Raw genomic sequence first — 6396 nt, 5'->3', positions numbered from 1 at the left:
TTATACCAGGTTTATTTTGTGAATCAATAAATCCAACCAGAGGATCAATCTCCATTACGTCTACTGCCACTGATTGGAAATCACTGACATAATTTCTGCTACGCCTTCAAGGAGAAGGCTCAACACTCGTAGGTGAAAGCCCATGAAGCCTCCTAGACTAACAAACTCGTCGATTAGCCACTTTTAGTTATTTTTGAGAGAGCTAATTAAAGACTCAAAAAATTTGTAAAGTTAGGCCAACTAGGAGCAAAGAGAACTCTCTAAAAAGTCCCTAAAGATATAATCAATCAAACTACTTCCAAGTATTTCCACTCTGGGTGATGAGGATCAGACATCAAAATACAAGAAAGAGAAAATCAAGGACCTTACAAAAATAGTTTGGGGTAATGACGGCCTAGACCTACTAGCGAAGGTAATAGAAATAGTTACACTGACCTCCAGACAACAACCATTGCCAGTGAAAGCACCTATGCTTCGCAAGGGTACCCTCCAGAAGTATTGATGAATGTGATGCAACGTTTGCCTTAGGTGTCACATGATTCCCCTCCATAGCCACCTATGTGATCCCTAGGAATGGAAACTATGGGCACCAATTCATATGAAAAGTCGGGCGGAATAGTCTTGAGGTAGGATCCAACAAGTAGGAGAGCGGGTATCTCTCTTCCTTGTCTTCACTCTCCCTTTTTCTTGACTCCCAGTCACAGAGCTTTCTTGGTCTTTCTAACGACATTGGATTTCACACTTTATTCAACTTCTATGTTTGATAGTTTGAGTGGCCTTGGAGAGTTAACTCTCTACTCAAATATTCCAAGGCCCTAAAGAAATTAAACTTAGTGGTGTTGTTAATGACAAATTATAAAGTTCTATTTCTTTTTATTAAATCACTTGATTTTAGAAGGTTGTTCTTTAAGTAAAAGGTATAATGAGAGTGAAACTTATGATTTTTTCGACCCAAAAGAAACCAATAGAAACTTAACTATATGCATGCAGTTATTTTCTTTTGATGAAAAGGGATTCTACTTGGTTCTACGAAAAACTTATATAAGAAAAATACTATTTTTCTTTTCTTTTCAGTAACACTCCACACACACTCAAAATCTAAAAAAATGAAGAAATCTTATGCTGCAAACTAGCCTAATGAAAATTTAAATGGCGATGCAAGATCCTAAGAATACTCATATGATAAGAAAATGTGCTTCTTTATAAGATCAATAAGCCAACTTGACAATAAAGAGGGCAAGAATTTAATAAGAAATTTCCCTCAAAACCAAGCAAAAAAATTTGAACAAGATCACAATTGCTAAAAAAATCAAAGCAAAAGAAACCAAAAAACCAAAAGCTTGGAAAGAAAAAGAAAGGCGAAAATTATTTTTTTTTGTATTTTTCTTTTAAAAAATGAAAGATTTTTTCGAGGTCACAAAAAGAACTACTAAATTTCAAAGATCAAGAAACAAGCACAAAGAGTCCTTAAGCCTTGCAAGTTATAAGACGCATTAATAAATGAAACTTGAAACAAGACAGACCACAAACTTGAACAAACTGATCTGAATAGTAGTAAAAGACTTCAAAAGATTGACAAAATGTCAAGAAAGACACTCAAAAATCACGAAAAACAACAAGGTCAACCAAAAGGGAAAGAAAAGCAAAGAAAATTGAAATCTAGGTTATAAATGAAACTCAAACTAATTTCTTGTTCTAGAAACCCAGAACATCTAAGAACTTCAGACCGAAGCCTTGAACCCAAGTCACAAACCAAAACCTTACTCAAAAAGAAATACTAGGTCAAATAGGATTTTCATTGAGAATGAGATTCAAGATTAAAAACTTGCAAGAGAACAGAGTTCTACAGACAGTGGATGACCATAAAATAGTAGAAGTCACCAGGAAAGAGACCTAACTGGGCAAAATGTTTTGAAAAACAAATTCAAAATTATTTATACGCTACTGTGTAAAGAAACAAAGGTGTGTACACACGTTTCAAACACAGGAAACTCTCGTATATGCAAGTCTATTTGAGGAAACAAGTGGGTATACATGAATGTATCCCAAGAAAAACGCGTATAAAAATATCAGTCAAGAAAAACAAGAAGCAATGTCTGATCCAAAAGATCAAACTTGATGCCTGGGAAGCTAATAAGTCAATTACACTCATCAAGAACAAACAACCCAAACTAGGAAAAACAAGAATGTTTTCCCAGTGGAGTCACCAATTCTGTTGCGGTGGGAACACCCTAGGGCCTTGGGTTGAAAACCCCAATAGAGTGGAGGTCATACAGCAGTAAGAAATGTGCAGACAAACAATCTAAATGCTTAAACTACTCAAATGGGAAGAAGTGTTATTACCTAGAGGTCCTACGTTTTGGGTCGATCCAGCAGGTCCAAACCCTCTGCTTCTTCTGATGCCTTTAAAACCTATAAATTATTCAAGAAAAGAATATACAACAACATTAATAGAAATCATGTTCATGATATATGTGTTAGATCATATAAGAAAATGAGCAATTACGCATTAATATAATATTTATAAGAAAATCACAACATGGATCAATGCATAAACATGATAAATATCAGGTATAGAACAAAATTTCTTTATTGATAAGAGCTAAATGAAAAGTGGAAAACTACAACTTGAGTTTTCCTCCAGCTCCATGCGGAACTATCCTCCGAATCCATCCTGTCCCAACCTTAGCAATCTTCCTCCATCGGTACACACAAGGATGTCATAAGAGGGATGAAGGACATCTCGAAAGAAGAAATAAAGGTTTCCTATAACTCGAGAGTGTAGGAGGCACAAGGATTTCTTCAGACTCAATGAGGGATCAATCAACTATAATATCAATATCTCATCTCTTCTCCCCTTAGGCCTTCCCATGGAGGTTTATTTATACTTCTCCAAATTAGTTTGTTTTTTTTTGTTTGCTTTTTGTTTTTTTATTTTTTGTTTTTTTGTTTTTTTATTTTTTGTTTTTTGTTTTTTGTTTTTTGTTTTTTGTTTTTTGTTTTTGTTTTTGTTTTTTTTTGTTTTGTTTTTGTTTTTGTTTTTGTTTTTTTTGTTTTTTGTTTTTGTTTTTGTTTTTGTTTTTTGTTTTTTTGTTTTTTTTTTGTAGTTGGGTCATGGGCTATAGTAGGTGAGTAACAGGTAAAACCTGTAAACTCCATACGAATTTAAGGAGATTATTTATTTTTAAGTGTTTTAACACATATACATGGGTTGGGTATACACTGACCCACGTGTACATTCTTTTAACACAGGGCAAAGTAGCGTATGGGAATAAAACATTGTTTTTAGAATTTCGACCAAGTCTGGAAAGGAAGGGTTTCCCTAGGCCATAACCAGAGCATAAAATCTACCAAGAGTAGTAAATGGTGCTATAACAACTTCTAGGAAAGTTATATGCATTTTCCCTTCCTTAGTGTCAAAATCATAGAGAAGTTTGTGCTGAGATGAAGTTGTTTGCTTCTACAAATGAGAATAGGTGGTTGTTTTCATAAGTTCATTTTTATTCTTTATCTCCTTATACCTAGAAATTATACTCGGTTCATCTTGATCATGAACAAATTCTCCTGATCGAGATGTTTCTAGAGGTTCCTAAGAAGATGAAGATGATGGTGATCCTATGAAAATGTCTTCAATGTGAGGGAAAGTAGAAGTATAAGGGCCTGTCAAAACTATTGTTGACTGTACATTTTCTTCTTGTGAAAACTCTTCTACTGCATCAGTTTTCTTCCCCTTCTTATATATTTGAAATTATTTCCCCTGAATTTCTATGACTGAAGGGGAAACATCCTCCCTTGGCCTTTTATCCTGCTTTTCCTGGGGCATTGGTGTCTGTGATGTTGTTGTAGATAGTACCTATTCTTCTACCTCCTACAATGTGTTTTCCTTCCATTGATCTTGATTCCTATATTTCTCAATCTCAGGTTTGGGAGTGTGAGTGTAGGAGTAGTTTTCTTCTCCACTCTCAACTTTGATATTATTCCCAAGGGATCATATGACCAAGTGAAACTGAGTTTAAACTTTATCTGTTTGAGCATAAGATTTGCTTCTTTTGTTGTTGTCTTGGTATGTCAAATGAAAGGCCCAACCTGTGTTTTAATATTGAATTGAGATTTCTTCTTGGATGCCACAAAGTGCAGCTCATCCAAATTAATCATTTGTCTAATATATTCTAGTGAAACAATTCTCATAGGAATAAATTTAGGTAACCTGTATGGAGGAAATTCACACCCATACACTCTGATATTAGTGTAATTTTGGTACAAGTGCCAGTCACCTATCTTTGTTTGCTCACATAGATGTAGAATTATTTTTATCTTAGGTCCTATTCTTGATTTAGCATCATTATTCAATAGGAAAGAAACTGCATACAAAAAAAGGGTATACATAATCACTGAAGGTGAATTCATTGGTATGCTTCCTTACCAAGGAAGTCCAATGAATCACAAATTGGGCATTCCCTTGTTCATCCAGTTTCTGTAATGCAGATTGAAACCTGTCTACTTGATGAAATAGAAACAAATACACTAAAACTGAAGCATGTTTTGTTATAGATCTGACCTACAAATATATGAAAACATACCAATATACCCAATAACTGCAAATAATCACAATAAATAACAAGATCTGAATATATATAAATGCTTCTTTATTGATCAAACCCTTAAGATAGGGCAACACCATACATTCATTCCTTAAGGAAGGAGAACAGTCCACAAGCCATATGTCTGTTCATACAATAATCCTTGACACCTCTCAATGTGGAGTCTCTAGCCTCTATATAGGCCTCATACATACAATACCATGGGTCATTACCATGGTTCCCTCAATACCATCTATCTAATACCATGGACCCATTACATTATTAATAACCACTTGTGGTCCCTTACATGATACGGGTTAACCAGCTTATTTATTACTATGGCCCATCCCATTATTACATTATTCCCTTGGGTACCTCCCTTTGTACCCCATATTATCCCCCCTAGGTATATAACATTCCACCCCCCTTAGCATGTTTCATCCCTGAAACATGGGAAGAACACAAATAATAAGATCTACTCAAAAGTGTAGTCCACTGGTACCATGCACGTGCATCTAGCCATCCAAGAGAAAGGTGAACCCTCAATCTCGTTGGTGCCTTGCTCACTTGAGATGGAAGTTGACCATGGTAGCTCTTCTGTGTTGATGTATAGTAGGTGGATCTTCGCTCCTCTCTATCTGTCATGCGGGGGTTGTTGTTCTTGTGGCTAATTGGTTTCCATCTTGTTGGTTGTTGTCTTGCGGGGTGATGTGGGTGATGATATGTTAAATTTTTAACCCACGGTGTCTTTTTCTTTAATTCACCCTGTTGTGGTGCCTGTTATGGTGTCTTATTTTGTAATCGAGCTCAGCTCTATTAGAGGTTGCCCCCTCGAAGAGGCAAGTGAACTTTGCTTTCTGAATAATAAAATACTTGCTGTTATTGCTCATTGTTCTATTTTCTAGGTATATTTCTTTGTATATTTGGTATTCTGGTATTTTGGTAACCCGTGTGTGCTCCATGTGGTTCGCCGGCACTTGTAATTTTTTTGCCAAGTTGACATTTATGTGTAGTAGGTGGATCTTCGCTCCTCTCTATCTGTCATGCGAGGGTTGTTGTCCTTGTGGCTAATTGGTTGCCATATTGTTGATTGTTGTCTTGCGGGGTGATGTGGGTGATGATATGTTGAATTTTTAACCCACGATGTCTTTTTCTTTAATTCACCCAGCTATGGTGCATGTTGTGGTGTCTTATCTTCCAATATTACTTCCACCACTGAGCCCTCATCTGATGTATCAACACCTGTGACTTTTTCTGCTTCAGCCTCTATTTGTGTTTGATTGTCAATCATCAAAGGCTCATCATCTGATATGTCAGTCCCTAGAACATCTTCTACTTCACCCTCCATGGACTCTACCTGTTTATTGATGGAAATATCCTGTAATGTAATTTTCTTCTTTTTATACCGGAGCTTCAGGAATTTCTTCTGCACATTAATATTGATAGTACCCACGGATTCCATCCAAGGATATCCCAAAACAACATCCATGTTATCCATATTTGAAGTATAAAAATCACCATGTAACACATACTTATCCATAGAAAGCTTCAAATCTTTATAAACTTGCACATCCTGTATGTTTTCAATGTGTTTTGCTGGCACTTTTAATTTTTTTGCCAAGTTGACATTTATGAGATTTTGCTTGCAACTCAGATTTATAGACACAATGATCTTATCCTTCTAAATCAATCCATGAACCTGCAATAAGGATATACCAGTAGAAAATAACCCCTTATGTGTCTCATTTTCCTTTGTTCTAGCACGAGACCATTTTTCTAAACGGACTCTTTCAAAATCTGCATCGGAAAGTTTTGT

Source organism: Pinus tabuliformis, chromosome 3_2 (genome assembly GCF_031772625.1).
Source record: "Pinus tabuliformis cultivar Carrire ecotype Pingquan chromosome 3_2, CPIR1, whole genome shotgun sequence".
Classification (NCBI taxonomy): domain Eukaryota; kingdom Viridiplantae; phylum Streptophyta; class Pinopsida; order Pinales; family Pinaceae; genus Pinus; species Pinus tabuliformis.
Note: the sequence above shows the minus strand (reverse complement) of the source record.